The sequence below is a fragment of the Lissotriton helveticus genome, chromosome 7 (assembly GCF_964261635.1).
Source record: "Lissotriton helveticus chromosome 7, aLisHel1.1, whole genome shotgun sequence".
NCBI classification, from domain to species: Eukaryota; Metazoa; Chordata; class Amphibia; order Caudata; family Salamandridae; genus Lissotriton; species Lissotriton helveticus.
The window spans coordinates 1890448321-1890466967 of record NC_136068.1 but is presented as its reverse complement, the minus strand read 5'-3'; positions in this window follow the sequence as shown (position 1 = coordinate 1890466967).

Below are 18647 nucleotides of genomic sequence, written 5' to 3'. Positions count from 1 at the left end.
GAAGCCATTGCTCAGTGATCACAAAGGGTCTTTCTCTCACAATGATGAAAGTCAGAGTGAGGAAAGAAGGAGGGATTTTCATCATTTGGGAAAAACAAGAGTTCTCAACCAATCAAAAGTGTTCATTTTAGATTATATGACCTAGTCTTACATCATTAGGAAACCAAAAGTGAAATGAACCAATGAAAAGTGTTATTACCAAGTCACATGACTTGCTGTGTTTACGTTAAGCGCTTTGCAGGGCCTCCCGGTTTGCTTCCAGAAACCTGCGCTTTGCGACTCGCTTCGCGTACCAGTTCGCTAACGTAGTACGTCATATGACGTATCACGCGACAACGTGAAACGTCATGCGGACGGGAGGCGTCACGATGTTGTTTTGTAACGCGGCACTTGCGGTAAAGAAACGTTTACCGGCTCGCGGTCTATTTCGCGGCATCAAGGTCAGCTAACGGGAAGCTTCCCGATTTGCGAAGCGGGAACGAAGAAAAAAAAATATTTAAAAAAAAAATTATTCATAAACATATAAAATATATTTTTGGATTTAAAGAAGAATACATTTTACAGCTACAGATATTAGCTGTTAAAAAACCAATGAAATTCACAGAAAAAACCATAGGTTATGGACCATATATAGTTAGGAATTAGCATTTACAAAACCTTGAAAATTCACTGAAAAAACCATAGGTTATAGACCATATATAGTTAGGAATTAGCATTTACAAAACCTTGAAAATTCACTGAAAAAACCATAGGTTATAGACCATATATAGTTAGGAATTAGCATTTAAAAAACCTTATTTTACTCACACAAAACCATTGAAATTCCATATATAGTTAGTTGCACTAACTATATATCGCGCACCCGCAATCCACTGCTGATCATGTCACATATTACATCATTCATGACATGGTCAGTGACATCACTGATGACATCACTGATGACATCTCAAATGACATCACTGATGACATCACTGATGACATCTCATTTTACATCATTCTTGTGCTAATACGATAAACCTCTTCAGACTCTAATATAACCTTAGATACACTCAGTGTATACAGACACTCACACACTGCCACTCATCCATGGAGTTACTCACACACCCAGTCAGTCATGCAAAGAAACAATCTCACCTCCATTTCTTCAACTATACAGTTAAACACACCTTACTTATTGAAACATATACTAACACATATTTACTCTCTTATACAATCCCTGATACAAGTTCACAATGATCGATACAACCACTCACTCATTCAGTGGCTCTCATGCACAGTTATTTATATATGCCAACTCTCACATGTACTGTGTTTTACATATGTACTTACTATGACATGTAGCATTGAGATATCCATTCACTCATCAATACACTCATGCACACAGTCAACTGCCCATGTAGCTGTTTCCACATGCACTCTTGAACTCATACACCTAGTGAATAAACTGCTCACACATCTATGCATAGAGTCACACACCTTCCAGCCACCCCCACACAAACTCAATCTCCCATAGAAATACTTGGGCAACCAATTAATAACACATATAGCCTCTCGTATAGCTAATGATCAACACATGCAGCAGTTTACAGAACAACAGACATAATGATGCACAAATTAAGACAGTTTAGTCACTAACCCATGCATTCAGTGAGACACATTTAATCACTCACTCATACAGTCAGTCATGCACCTACTAAATCCTTCATCCAGACACTTATACATCCACTCAAGACATATTTTAACTTTACAGAAAAATACAGTCACTGGATGTTGTCATCAGTGATGTCATTTGAGATGTCATCAGTGATGTCATCAGTGATGTCACTGACCATGTCATGAATGATGTAATATGTGACATGATCAGCAGTGGATTGCGGGTGCGCGATATATAGTTAGTGCAACTAACTATATATGGAATTTCAATGGTTTTGTGTGAGTAAAATAAGGTTTTTTAAATGCTAATTCCTAACTATATATGGTCTATAACCTATGGTTTTTTCAGTGAATATATATATATATTCACTGAAAAAACCATAGGTTAGAGACCATATATAGTTAGCTGGACATTTTATTGACATAAAACCAATGAAATTCCATATATAGTTAGTTGCACTAACTATATATCGCGCACCCGCAATCCACTGCTGATGATGTCACATATTACATCATTCATGACATGGTCAGTGACATCACTGATGACATCACTGATGACATCTCAAATGACATCACTGATGACATCACTGATAACAACATCCAGTGATTTTTTGTTTCTGTAAAGTTTAAATATGTCTTACATATTGAAGAATGAGTGGATGTGTAAGTGTCTGGACGAAGGATTTAGTAGGTGCATGACTGACTGTATGAGTGAGTGATTAAATGTGTCTCACTGAGTGCATGGGTTAGTGACTAAACTGTCTTAATTTGTGCATCATTATGTCTGTTGTTCTGTAAACTGCTGCATGTGTTGATCAGTAGCTATATGAGTAACTATATGGGTTATTGATTGATTGCCCAAGTATTTGTATGGGAGACTGAGTGTGTGTGTGGCTAGCTGGGAGGTGTGTGACTCTGTGCAGATCAATGTGTACTTGTATCAATGATTGTATAAGAAGGTAAGTATGTATTAGTATATGTTTGAAAATGTAAGGTGCTCTATGTTTAACTGTATAGACATGAAAATGGAAGTGTCATTGATTCTTTACAGGACTGACTAGGTGTGTAAGTAACTCCATGGATGAGTGGCAGACTGTGAGTGTCTGTATAGGTGTATGAGTGCATATGATAGTGTTGTAAAGATGAGTGATTGTATGTATGAATGATTGTATGGGTGAATGAGTGAAGGTGTGTGTAGACGTAGCAATCAGTGAGTGCGTACGTAGTAACTAGTATTGGTGTGTCAATGGTTTCAAAAATTATACTCTGTATTTAACACTGGGTGAAACAGAGGTTATATTAAAATGTGAGGAGATGCATTGTATTGTCACATGAATGATATCATCAGTGATGTGGTCATTGATGTCAAATGAGATGTCATCAGTGATGTCATCAGTGATGTCATTTGAGATGTCATCAGTGATGTCATCAGTGATGTCACTGACCATGTCATGAATGATGTAATATGTGACATCATCAGCAGTGGATTGCGGGTGCGCAATATATAGTTAGTGCAACTAACTATATATGGAATTTCATTGGTTTTATGTCAATAAAATGTCCAGCTAACTATATATGGTCTCTAACCAATGGTTTTTTCAGTGAATTTTCAAGGTTTTCTAAATGCTAATTCCTAACTATTTATGGTCTATAACCTATGGTTTTTTCAGTGAATTTTCAAGGTTTTGTAAATGCTAATTCCTAACTATATATGGTCTATAACCTATGGTTTTTTCAGTGAATTTCAATGGTTTTTTAATAGCAAATATCATAAGCTGTCGAATGTCAAGTACGTGGTAAGTAAAAACATTTTCGTGTTTATGCACACTGATCTGCTTTGAATGCTGCCCCCCACCCCTCATTTCTATTAGGAGTACTCTCTCTTTGCAGATAGTGAAGGGTAGTTAACGCAGGCCTTTGCCCCCGTTGTAATCCGTCGTGCCTGCTTCTCTATCCATTTGATTGATTGTTCTCTTTGGTTCATTCTCTATTTACAAACAAGCACAGAGTCGCAATACTCTGTTTAGTCTTTGCAGATAGCGAAAAATCGTGTAAAAAAACAAAAGGAATCGAGCAAAATCAGTAGGCCACTAATGGGATCTCTTTTTGACCTCGCTAAAATAGAAACATTAGGAACAACCTGTTGAAAATAGCAATGTGTATGTACATAAGCGGCGTTCATTTGTGTTCACAGTACCCCTTGTTGATTGTTTGAATCGAGCATTGAATTGTTCGAAGTTGGTTCTCTTAAGGATCTTCTCTGCCTGCAAACAAGGAAGAATAGGAATATTCTCTCTCCCTTTGCAGATAGTGAAGGGTAGGTAACGCAAGCCTTTAACACGTCGTACCTATTTCATTCCTCATTGATTGATTGATTGTCCGAACATTGACTGTTTGGGAATTAGTTCTTTTTGGAGGTATTCCCTGTTTGCAAATAAACGTAGGAAAATCTTTGCAAGTAGTGAAAGGGTAGGTAATGCGGAAATTTCTCCCCCGTTGTAATCTGTCATGCCTATCTACTCCCCACTGATTGATGCACCTGTTTCACCCGGACTATTTACTAGAGATATCTGGCCCAACAAGAGAGCACCCCTAGTGAAAAGGACATATGCAATAATAACGAAGTGATCACTGTATCCTGTTAACAGAAACTTTAGCATGAAACAACCTGGAAAGAAAAGAATAGGAAAACGAAAATCAGTAGGCCACTGATGAACTTTTTATTAAATAACAAACAAAGAAACGATAACAATACGTAATGATAAAACCTATTATTGTCCTAGAAACAAGAAACGTTAGAAGTAAGCCCGTAATAAGAAACCTGAAAACATCGCCCCTCACTGCCCCAAAACGTGTCTGTCCCACCGACTGCCACGGCCAAATAACGGCAAACTGGGAAAGATAGAAGTCAGCAGACATCCGCCCCATTCTAGAAACTTCCAAAGGGCAACAGGTTTTCGGCTACGCCCAGCCGGAAGCAACACATATAAGGCGGGTCCTGCTACCACGCCTCGGAGATCATCACGTAGGGTGTAGCCGGAGGAGAGGCCGAGGCCGAGGCCAGCGGGACCCGGCCAGGGGGATTGACAACGCTGGAGAGTTGCAGGGGGGGGAATGTCCGTGTCCTCGACCCTCCCCTCTCTCTCCCAGTCCGGCCGTGGTGGCCCTTGACAGTTTCAGGTAGTCCCGCCACATTCTCTACCAGTCCGGCCACCAACGGCCGGGGCCGATGGGATCCGGCTGCAGCCGATAAACCAAGGAACCCGTTCATGGGGCCAGAGCAAGGGGCGTCCGGCCGACATCCACCGGAAGCCCGGCCCGAAGACGGACGGGACACTTCTTCTTTCTTGAATAATGGCTTTGACAACACTGGGGGGGATGTCTTGCACATGCCTCCGACCCCCCCCCCCTCGTCCTCATCGCCTGGTCCGGCCATAACAAATCTCAAGCGAGACGCCGTGGGGTGCACTGGGAGGGAGAGACGGTGCGAACAGGCCTCTCCCGCCTCCCCAGTGGAGGCTTCCCACCTGCACCCTCAGCGCTCCAGGCGCCCGGAAAAGGGTTCTTCCACTGTGGCGATGCTGCAACGTCTCGCCCGGCAGGGTGGAGCCCGTCCGCTCATTTGACCCCGCGATCGCCAGTAGCTACCGAACTATCAAAATGGCGATCGACCTGGCAAGAGCGGGCCCAGCATAAAGAAATGGCCCGGTCACTGGTTGACTCCACCACAGTAGTCCTCCACGACCTTGAAGATTCTAGAGGAGCCGCGGGAGTCTCCGACCCCCGCAGACACCCCCGATGGGGAATGACTGCCATGATCGCCCGTGGAGTGACGAAACTGTATCCGCGGGACGTCGGCGCTCCCATGCTGGCGCCAGCCTCACTTTGAATTACTAGAATCCTGCAAACCTCAGTTCCGGTGAAAGCACACTGTGACCCGGTAGGAAAAATTGTTGCACCCCCTCCCCTTTTTGACTGATAGTTCAAACCACCGATCCTTTCCTTTGCCCTTTTACCAGAACTTTGGACTGCCTCCCCCTCTTTTACATTTTCTAGAGAAAACAAAACATTAACCACTACATTAGCATAGCAGTTGACACCAGAACTGTTTTCAAATTGAAAACCAACAACATCTTCAACAGAATCCTTTTTGTTTCTGCTGTGACCCTGCTACAGCACAGGCATTGTCCCCAGCAGTAATTCTGCAATGCCGGTAAGAATACCTGTGGTGCCTACTGGACTCACTCACCCCCGCGGCGCCCCACGCCGTTATTTGCTGGGCGGCAACTTACTAGACATCACCTTCGTGCCATCTAGATTTCAGTGCATTCTGCTGCCTTGGAACTATTCGCACAACAGACTGCTACTGACGACCCACCCCCAGGCAACATCTTCTGAATTTTCATAATTTGAAAGAACTAGTAACATGTCCTCATCAGGAATTTCCTCATGAAAAGTCTGCAATGATGATTCTTGTAACTCTATGGTCTCCAAACATTTGATAAATTCGCCATCAAGAGATTGATCAAAAAAATCATTCAAGTCATCTCCTCCTTGTGAGAAAATTTCATTATTGGTGCTGTCAAATTCAATAAATGTATTGGATAATTCAAAAGAAATTGCCACGGTCTCTTCGTTGTTTAAATGTTTTTACTGTTTTTGTTTTGTTGTATATATTTATAAGTTATTAAAGTTTTATAATCCTACTACTTTGTTGGAGTGCTATATATTTTTAATGTGACACATAAATGTAAAAACTTTGATGTACAAAGAGTCATCCCTGGAATCTTCCGCTTCAGGCTCGGTCCCCTCCCCAATCACAATACAGGATGGTTTTCAGATAGTAGGAACACGTGTGGTGTGACGGATCTCATCGGGTGTGGGCCTTGATCTACTATAACTCCTTTGAAGAGGGGTGATTCTTTACAGCTGGGGCCATAAACTACATCTGCAGGGCTAGCTGATAGCCTGGACAATCGGACACAGAGGAAGAGGAGTGTCAGAGGGTGCGGTAGTGAATAGGGCGAAAGGGAGGTGTCGGGCGGGCACAGAGTGTGATTCTCAGGGAAGAGCAGCGCAGATGGGGAGAGGTTTATTGCCCATGCATAACACAGAGAGCGGGGGTGACCAGTGCCTGGGGGAGATGCTTGCGAGGGTGGGGAGCCATGCTACGAATCGACAGTGTGCAGAGAGTGGGTCTGGTTAAGGCATCTAAAATGGCTGCCGTGCACGACAAAAGTGTGGCATTTCAAAAAAGGCAAGATGGCGCAAACAATGTTTTTCAACACTTCCTCATTTCCTTCGAATCGAACGTTAACAGACGTTGGTGCATATTACCAAAGTTAAGCGATATTTATCGCTAACGATGCTTACCAACGAATTTTTTACCGCTAAGCATCGTCAGAAATTATCGAAGATAAACCTTGCTATTATCAAGGTTTATCGCAAATGCGATAAAAAACGACCGCAATGCATTAATATCGCTGAAAACTCAGCGATATTCATGCATTACCGAGCTAATGCTCTTAGCCATGTTATCCACCTCCCATTGGATAACATGGCTAAGAACTGCTCAGGGCAGGTGTTAGTTTTTGGAGATATTCGCGCTTAGCGCGAATATCTCCAAAAGTTGGTAATAGGAGATATATATCTTGCATGTTGTAATGCAAATTATTGTGGTATATGAAACTCATACCATAATCTCTCAGGAAAGCAGAAACTGATCCTTTTGGGACCTCCTGAGAAGGCCTAGGGGGTGAGGGGTACTCTACTTTGCCCCCTTTTCACGTTCCGAACTATTTTATTTTACTCTCTTCTGTAATTACACAAAATAGCAGCGATAAGATGCATCAGAAACACACTGTGAGAGAAAGGAGGCCGGAGATGAAGAAGAGATGTCAAATACACATTGGAGATAATATAGTGGGAGAAGGGAAGTAAATATGAGTAAACTTACCATGTAACATAAAAATGTTGCACTCTATACTATAAGTCTCATTTTATACTACAATCACTTCGCTACAACCTCATAAATTAAAAATAAAAATGAATAATGTCTCAAACAATTTTTGATTTCTAAATATAAATTTATTCTTCTGAATTTTCTAAATTTGAAAGAACTAGTAACATGTCCTCATCAGTAATTTCCTCTTCAATCATCTCATCTGGAATCTCCTCATTAAAAGTCTGCAATGATGATTCTTGTAACTCTATGGTCTCCAAACATTCGATAAATTCGCCATCAACAGATTGATCAAAAAAAACATTCAAGTCATCTCCTCCTTGTGACAATATTTCATTATTGGTGCTGTCAATTTCAATCAATGTAGTGGAATCATTCAAGTCATTTCCTCCTTGTGACAATATTTCATTATTGGTGCTGTCAATTTCAATCAATGTAGTGGACAATTCAAAAGAAATTGCCACGGTCTCTTCATTGTGAGCCATTTTATTTTGAAATTGCTTGCTGTAAATTGCAGAAAAAAATAATCACTTCCATTTATCGTTTTTAGTAATACATAATATAAAACTAACTTTATCAAGTATTTAGTATAACAGAAGGACTGCAAATAAATAACAGAAAAGATTTTTCAAATTATCTTCAAGTGTACAACATAGTTCACCTTACAAATTAACAACTCACCTTTTTAAAAGTAGGAGAAGTGTTAGTACTGTGTAAATCAAACACCAGAAATTCACCACCAAAAATTCCTCACAAATGTACCTCAGACAGTAGTATCACAAAATGGCTGTGGTTTCCTCTCATTTGAGATATATACATAACCAATTAACTTTCATCACACACAAATACAAAACCAAAGTAACATTTTAATTGGTTCTAAATTTCAACACTTTCAAATGTGTTTTCCCCATGCAATTTTCCATAGGACATTTACATACGTCTACAGCCTGAATGGCTGAACGGAATTACACCAAACTTGGCAAAATGGTACATCAAACCTAAGAGGTCAGGAAGGATCTACTATGCCCCCTTATGGTCATTTGCCCCTTCGCTTTGGCCTCCTCTTGTCTCTCGATCCTACCGAGAGACAAGATGGCGGCCGCTACGGACTGTTTGGAATGTTTACAGACGCCGGAGAACCAATCAGCTTCGCAAAGCTCCGTAACGCGAAAAGTACGCGAAGCGGAGCGCTGTTACAGATATATATCTTTTTTTGAACGTTAATTTCTCAAAATCCACTGGAGCACATATATTGAGACCTAGCAAAGGCACATCGGCCTACCAGTCCCTAATATTTTGCCAAGTTTCGTGCAAATCCATTCAGCCGTTCGATTATTATTATTATTTTTTTTTTTTGCCCCGCGGGGCCCTTTTAAAACCTCCACATCAAACCTAGGGGGTCAGCGAGGATCTACTATGCCCCCTTATGGTCATTTGCCCCTTCGCTTTGGCCTCCTCTTGTCTCTCGATCCTACCGAGAGACAAGATGGCGGCCGCTACGGACTGTTTGGAATGTTCACAGACGCCGGAGAACCAATCAGCTTCGCTTCACAAAGCTCCGTACCGCGAAAAGTCCGCGAACCGGAGCGCTGCCCGGTCCGCTGTTACAGATATATATCTTTTTTTGAACGTTAATTTCTCAAAATCCACTGAAGCACATATATTGAGACCTAGCCAAGGCACATCGGGCTACCAGTCCCTACAATTTTGCCAAGTTTTGTGCAAATCCATTCATCCGTTCGGGCTAAAAGTGAGGCCAACCGCCCTATGGGAAACTCAATGTTAAAAACACGTTTTGGGAAACCCCCCCAAATTTTCAGGGGCTGCTCAATAACAAAATGTTCCATTTTCCTGAAAATGTCAGCCAATTCCGTCCACAAACGCCAAAGTTATTAGACATAGAATTTTCAAAAATCCCATAGAGAAAAAATCCTAACTATATATACCTACTGGCGACCGCCAGTAGGTAATATATATATATATATATATTCACTGAAAAAACCATAGGTTATAGACCATATATAGTTAGGAATTAGCATTTACAAAACCTTGAAAATTCACTGAAAAAACCATAGGTTATACACCATATATAGTTAGGAATTAGCATTTAAAAAACCTTATTTTACTCACACAAAACCATTGAAATTCCATATATAGTTAGTTGTACTAACTATATATCGCGCACCTGCAATCCACTGCTGATCATGTCACATATTACATCATTCATGACATGGTCAGTGACATCACTGATGACATCACTGATGACATCTCAAATGACATCACTGATGACATCACTGATGACATCTCAAATGACATCACTGATGACAACATCCAGTGACTGTATTTTTCTGTAAAGTTAAAATATGTCTTACATATTGAAGATTGAGTGGATGTATAAGTGTCTGGATGAAGGATTTAGTAGGTGCATGACTGACTGTATGAATGAGTGATTAAATGTGTCTCACTGAGTGCATGGGTTAGTGACTAAACTGTCTTAATTTGTGCATCATTATGTCTGTTGTTCTAAAAACTGCTGCATGTGTTGTTCAGTAGCTATATGAGTAACTATATGGGTTATTGATTGGTTGCCCAAGTATTTGTATGGGAGACTGAGTGTGTGTGTGGGTGGCTGGGAGGTGTATGACTCTGTGCATACATGTGTGAGCAGTTGATTCACTAGATGTATGGGTTCAAAAGTGCATGTGAAAACAGCTGTATGGGCGGTTGACTGTGTGCATCAGTGCATTGGTGAGTGAATGGATATCTCAGTGCTACATGTCAAAGTAAGTACATATGTAAAACACAGTACATGTGATGGTTGACATATATAAATAACTGTGCTAAAGAGCCAGTGAATGTGTGAGTGGCTGTATGGATCATTGTGAACTTGTATCAGGGATTGTATAAGAGAGTAAATATGTGTTAGTATATGTTTGAATAAGTAAGGTGTGTATAACTGTATAGTTGAGGAAATGGAGGTGTGATTGATTCTTTGCATGACTGACTAGGTGTGTGAGTAACTCATGGATGAGTGACAGTCTGTGAGTGTCTGTTTACACTGAGTGTATCTAATGTTATATTAGAGTCTGAAGAGCTTCATCGTATTATCACATGAATGATGTCATCAGTGATGTGATCAGTAATGTCAAATGAGATGTCATCAGTGATGTCATCAGTGATGTCATTTGAGATGTCATCAGTGATGTCATCAGTGATGTCACTGACCATGTCATGAATGATGTAATATGTGACATGATCAGCAGTGGATTGCGGGTGCGCAATATATAGTTAGTGCAACTAACTATATATGGAATTTCAATGGTTTTGTGTGAGTAAAATAAGGTTTTTTAAATGCTAATTCCTAACTATATATGGTCTATAACCTATGGTTTTTTCAGTGAATTTCATTGGATTTTTAAAAGCTAATATCCATAGCTGTAAAATGTATTCTTCTTAAATCCAAAAATATATTTTATATGTTTATTAATAATTTTTTTTTAAATATTTTTTTTGTTTCGCTCCCGGTCCGCGAACCGGAAAGCTTTCCGTTAGCTTAAATTGATGCCGCGACCCGGTCCGCGAACCGGTAAACGTTCCGTTTGCGCAACTGCCGCTTTAGAAATCAACATCGTGACGCGTCGCGAAAGCGCGACGTATCGCGTTGCCGCGTAATGCGTCTTATGACGTACCGCGTTAGCGCACCCGGAAGTGCCCCGGGGCGCGGACCGAGGCGCGAAACGCAGCTCCCCGGAAGCGATCCGCGGCGCGTCGCGAAAGCGCGACGTATCGCGTTGCCGCGTAATGCGTCTTATGACGTACCGCGTTAGCGCACCCGGAAGTGCCCCGGGGCGCGGACCGAGGCGCGAAGCGCAGCGACCCGGAAGCTATCCGGGGCGCGGACCGGAGCGCGTAACGTAAGCATAACAGGTCATGTGACTTGTTAATAACACTTTTCATTGGTTCATTTCACTTTTGGTTTCATAATCATGTAAGGCTATGTCAGGTGACCTAAAAATAACACTTTTCATTGGTTGAGAACTATTGTTTTTCCCAAATGATGAAAACCCCTCCTTCTTTCCTCACTCTGACTTTCATCATTGTGAGAGGAAGACCTTTATTAATACTTCAGAAATGGCTTCAGTAGTTGCTTCAGCTGGTGCACCCCCACCACCACCTCCACCTCCTCATGGGAAGAGAGGACCACCTCCCCAGGTCATGACCAACACAGAGGAGGAAGGAGAAGAAATAGAGGAGGAGGAGAGAGAAGAACCACAGTTCTTGGAAGAGATGCCCCGGGTTTCCCATAGGAAAGCCAGTTTCATCTGGCAGTTTTATTCAATCCCTCCAGGGCAAAAGAAAGTGAATGCGAGGTATGTCACCTGCCTCATCTGCAAAGATAAATTATCAAGAGGGACTGATAAAAAGTATAGTTATGGGAACTATACTATGCATAGGCACATGACCAGGAGGCATCCACTCAATTACAGCCGGGCGGAAATACGGGATATGGAAGAAAATCCAACATCAACTCCTGTGGCCAGGTCAAGATCGTCAATATCATTGACACCAGCAGAGGCACGGGAAACTGTGCCAAACATCCAAGAGAATTTTGGCCACATGAAACATACTTGTATGCACTGTGGTGCGTTGATAGCATGTGGCAACATGAGTATCAATTCAATAAACCTAGCTTACAACAATCATAATTGCCCTAACCGCCCCCAGTAATTTTTTTTTGCTCCTGTTGAGCCCTTTTCAATGCCTGTTTTTTGTTGTTCCCCCCCCCAAAAAAACCAAAAAAAATATAAAATCGTTCAAAAAATACAAAAAAAACAAAAAATAAAAAAAAATAAAAAAAAAATATAAAACAACAAAAACATTAAAAAATAAATTCTTTTCAGAACTACCTCCCCTTTCAAAAAAAATTGCTAGAATGTTTAGCACTCTGGCAAGCTCTATTTCTTTTGGTTCGCTTCCCGGTTAGCTTCCCGGTACGCGGACCGGGAGCTAACCAAAAAAATAAAAAAAGAGTAAGTATAAGGAAAGTAAACAGAGAGTGATGTTAAAAGAAAGACAGCTATAGGGAGTAAAGAAGAGATACTGTTTAATAGATCTATTTACCGAAAAAAAGACGGAAGAGGGTATAATTGTGAAAAACAAAATAGATAAGGAAGTGAAAGAAAAAAAAAGAGAGTAGAACAATAACAAAGAAGAGTTTCTTGGAGAATGTGAGTGAATGTTCAAAATAAGATTAAAACATGGGGAATAACAGAGAGAAAAAATAGAAAACAGAAAACAAAAAATAACAGAAAAAGATTAATTGAAACAGCAAAGAAATGTAAGTAACATAGAGCCATATCATCAACATAGGCAATACAAGTTTTGCAGCTTTTATCGGCAGAAATGTGTCGCTAAAGCCTTTTTTGCGGCAGGAAATGGCCACTAAAACCACTTTTGCACCAGTTTTCTGCCAATAAAAACAGCAATAATTTTATTGGCTGTGTTCATAATATGCCCCTTAGTGTGCTTCAACTACACAGAGAAAGCATTATGAACAAGTAGTGATAGAGTGATCAGTCAAAGACACTAAGAGTAATAGAGACGGAGTGAGTGAACAAGAGTGAGGAACTATGAGAAGAGAGGGACTGAGAAAAAGAGTGGAAGGAGTTGAGTAAGTAGGTAATAGAGAAAGGAATGAGGGAAGTAGCAAAGGCAGGAAACTGAGGGTTAAAGAAATGAAGCAGTGGAAATAATAGAAGTTAAATGTGATAGAAATGTAACGAAAAGAGTACAAAACATTTACCTTATAATTCTCGTTAAATTACTCACTTTTTGTTTTTATACTTTCAATCTGTGAAAGAGAGAACAAACATTTGAAAAATATTAAAACATGTATTTAAAAATTACAAAAGACAAGGGAAAAGATTGAAGGACAAACAGTTTTTCAACAACTTTGACACTTACAGAAGCTTCTGCTTCTCCAGGCCCCCTACACAGTCCTAAAGATATACATTTTAAACTAACAGTATCTTGTTGCAGATGAAGTGAGGCCTATCTTAAAACATGGTGCATCTTTTGCATTGCTGTTGTCTCAGAAAAGTGTCGCAAGACACTAAAATTTTAAATGATTGCTTCAGGATGCCAATAAGATGTGTCCTATCCAGAGGTTTGTTTGAGGTGAGGCCTACTCAGGGTTGCAGATGAAATTTAGAGTTGTTGAAGAGTACAGAGAATATAATACATTTGCAGACCTACCAATGAAGTGAGTCATGTCCACTGCACTCTTGAACAAAGGCCAAACCTCCTCTGGACAGACCTAAACTTGATCTGCACAATGTGATTCGTAATGATAGGAAACACAGGTGATGTAATTGAAATACGTGCAATTTCTTTTGCTCATTTCACAATCACATCACTTGTGTTTCCTTTGCTTAGGTATCTCATTGTGCAGATGTAGTCCAGCATATGAAAGAGTACGCAGAAGTGCAGCACTGCATGCAACAACTTTGACACTTACAGAAGCCTCACCTTCTCCATGCCTCCTACACAGTTCTACATATACATCATAAATGCAAACAGTACAGAATTAATTATACATGTTAAATGGTTTATTTTTGCTGTTCTCAGAATGTATCAAAATTCACTAAAAACAGTGACTTGAAGGTATTCATCATATAACAGCGGGGAAAAAAAAACACAATCATAATGATTGTGTTTAAAAAACCCATACAACATAACAAATCAGAATTCAGAACTCCTTAAAGTTAACTTACTTTCCATGACGTCAAAGGATGTCCTATGAACAGCTTACACTCTGTTGTGCTGTTATTACTTTCAGCCCGTCACTTTCTGAAAGAAAACCTCCATCGTTTTTAAAAACATGTTACATGCAATAAATGACTTCTTGCTCTCTACCACAAGTTTCCACAAGGCCAAATCTTGTCAGAGCCATTTATAACTCTTGGATTTCTTGTAAGCCAATCCCGTCATTTGGCATTTCTGCAACTTTCAGAATTAAAATGTTGAAGATCATTTTCACAATCCTGGAATAGTAATATCTTCCCCTTCTTGCTCAGTCATGTTCTACATTTCCTATGACACTGATACTGCTTACTATGAAGCAGACTTACACTACCTCTATGACTACTACAATTATTTAATTCTCTACATCACTTTTAATCACAAAGCAATGTAAAACAGTAGACAGCATTGCAGAATTACATTCCCTCTACTCTATGTTTTGATCGGCTGCTTCAATTAGCTTATAAAAAGAAATAGTTTTTTTGAACTCATTCAAAGTGCACTTATTTCTCCATGACGTCCAGTCTTATGGTTAGAAGTTATGTCTCTGAACTACACTTATCCTCAAGGCCAAATCGTGTAGGAGCCATTAGAACTTCTTGAAATTCCACAGAGCACATCCCGAGATTCTTTCCCTAAAATTTTGGTTTTAAAAAATACCAGGTAAGAGTTTTTAAGGTCATACGGCAATTTTTTTTTTAAAAATTAAAACAGAATCATTGCAAAATGACCAGCCATTTCTAGACTTTAAATAAGCTGTGTAATGTCCTGATGTTATTGAAGGACCGTCATGATATATAATTGCTGCAGTTACAAAAGTCCTTCCTGATATTGACAACTGCGAAGCCACAAAATTTTTAATTAAAGTTGTCAATTTTGTTCCATCAGGCCTACATCGTTGGAACATTAAAATGACATACTGGCCATATGTTCGTATAAATAATGTGGACATCATTTCAGATTTACATTGGCTACACTCCATGTTGTGATCAGCTGCTTTTACTAGCTTATTAAAGGAGACTGATTTACTGTCTGGCAAAGTTAAATATATAAATCTTTCTGAGTCTACACTAGTAGTACTTGATACCATACAGTTCTCGCAGTCATGCTGCCATTGATAAGAAAGCCCAAACAGCTGATCTACATCTACACCTTCAGCATGCAATACATTAAGCATATACATTAAAAACTCCTGACAATCTTGCTGAATATTTTGAGAGAATTGTGTTTGGCCTGAACATCTGTCTAACAGATTTCGAATTTCAGACACACTTTCTATGTTTGTTCTATCAGTGCTACATTTCTCTAACACAGAATTTAACAAACTGCAAAATCTTTGATCAGAATTGACCACAATCTCTTCTTTTACATTTTCTAGAGAAAACAAAACATTAACCACTACATTAGCATAGCAGTTGACACCAGAACTGTTTTCAAATTGAAAACCAACAACATCTTCAACAGAATTCTTTTTGTTTCTGCTTATAATTTCAGGTTCATCGACTTTTGATCTTTTTGCTACAACCTCCCCAGTATTGGTCACATTTCTTCGTTTCCGGCCTACCACACGTTTCTCAAACAAAGGATATTGAGGCAAATGTGGCGCATACTCTCTTCTTAACCTATTGTATTCCTTAACACAATCTAGATCCGCACAAATGCTTGTGACATCACACTCAATCAAGTACAATCCCGATAAAGTTCTAACTCGTGACAATGCCACATATGCCATACCCTCCTTGAACACAGAACTGCCAATATTCACCAATGCACTGTCTACACTTAAACCTTGCGATTTATGGATTGTCACCGCATATGCCAAGCAAACAGGAAACTGCTTACGGCGAACATATAAGTCTTTTACAAGCAAAAATCTAGCAGAACAACGACCAATTAGCTGTACTTCCTCAATGCCATCAAATTTAATTTTTAAAAATTCTATTCAATTCCATCTCTATTTCTGTATTTTACAAAATCAACAACATTACCCATTGATCCATTTACCAGACCTCTTTCAACATGTAAATTCCTTCTTAAAATTATACGGCAGTTCAAGCACACATTCAGAGTCTTTTCAAAACCTGCAGTTTTAGATATACTCTTCTCTAAATAATCCAATTTTGTTTTCAGATTCTCAGACAAAATAATTGTTGATCCCATATGCTCTACTCTGTCAATAGCTTCCAGTTTCACAATCTCTTGCTTTTCTAAATGCAACATTTTGTTGTTGAATTTGGCACATTCTGCAAGAGTTGGCATCAAACATATTCCAGATTTCTTCTCAGTAACTTTCTGAAAAATATTCTCAGGCACAACATCTTGTTCTGGATATAAATTTGACAGTAATCGTGCATGTAAAGCTTCTTTCCCATGCTCGGTCACTTTTCCAATTCTAACATCTTGTAGAATAGTCTTGTAAACTTCATCCTTCGCCTGACGCATATTTTCATGCAGTTCAGAATAATTGAAGTTTAACCATATATTGACGTTGCCAATGCTGCCTAGGCACTTCCTGGTATCTTCATGCGTGAGCATTTTGAACACAGGTTGCCCTTTCACTGGTGTCAGCTGCAGAAGATCTCCGAAAACAATGATGTGTTTGCCACCAAATAACACATCATACTCTGTTTTGAGAAATTCTTGCATTCTCAAATGCACAAAGGCAAGCATGACATTGGAAACCATGCTTACTTCGTCAATGATAAGAAGTTTCATTTTCCTCAAGATTCTTGAAACTTCAAAACAAGCATCTCCAGATAGCTTGTGATATTGTAATTTGTTGTCATGCTCCACTGGCAGCATCAGTAAACGATGTAAAGTAATCCCTTTAATGTTATGTGCTGCCAGTCCAGTTGGAGCGGTGACAACACAAGACAGCGATGACTCTGTCCTTTCCTGCAAATAGCATGAAATTGCTTTAATGAGGAAACTTTTTCCAGTTCCCGCTTCTCCACTCACGTACAGTCGGACAGGCTTCAACGACGTACATGAGCACTCTTTCTTGTCATGACTTAATCCATGATCAATTTGCATGGTAACTTCGTCATATATTTTCCTCTGCTCAACGTTGAGTTGTCTTTCCAACTCTTCTAAGTTAACCGCATCCTCCTGAGCATGTGCCATGGCTCTTTCCACTACATTCATAGCAGTGGCAGCTTCATTTTCGATAACAGGTCCTCCTAGTGGATCCTGACTCAATGAAGCAGAACTCTGACTGTCCTGAGAACTGTCTCTGGCAATCTCGGCTGCAATCATTGCTTCCTGCTCAATTTCCGCATTCAACATTTGTACATATTTGGGAAAAGCAGGACATGCTATGGTCTCCTTGGCGGCATTGAAAGAGTCTTCGTAACAGAGAAAATCTCCAAGCAGTTCCTCTTCTGCACGCCAAGGCTTGAAAAGTTGCAAAAGTGCTAAATAGAAAAACTCCTTTTTTTCAGGAGATTCGCCACTCAATTTTCGATGGTTTACCAAGTGGCATTTTCTTTGCTTGACCAGACATCCCTCACTTCCTATTACAGCATACACTCCTTTCTCAGTATCTTCTTTGATGTTCCTCTTGAATATGTAATTTTGAAGAACCTCATACAGACAAACATTCTCGAGGTGAATGCTTCGATTTGGATAATATGTATCCAACATGTTGGTCTTCAAAATGTCGGTACTGTTTGGCTCCTTTTCCGCCAAATACTCAATTTCCTGCACAGGTTTGAGAACTCGATTACGCGTTGCAGCAAGACCAAGACTCGCCCAAATGATTCTCCTGGACTTGGCATAGAGACTTGCTGAAGACAACCGGTCAGAACATTCGTACGCTCCGATTTCTCGATGCGACAACATCTTCAGACTGAAACTGTACAACTTCTTACTGAGGCTCTTTTCATGGGAAATGTCCTCCCACATATCCTTCAATTCTGTCTTCTCTTTTTTGGTGATGTAAGACGTCACATACCGAGCCACAGCCATACAGTTATCAGCCACAAACTGTATATCCATGTTAGCATTCCACATGGACAAAATCACCGGGTTGTAGTCGTTGATGTACTTGGAGTCTTCGTTCCTCTTCAAATTGTATGTGTTTTTAGGTGATTTCTTCATCACATTATGTCGCAGCGAAGACATCAAACTGTTTACTCTTCCTTTAGAAATCACCGGTCGTGGAAAGCCGAAACGACATTTGGTGTAGAACTTGTCCTTGTTTCGGAATTTACGATGACAGTACTTTCCACAT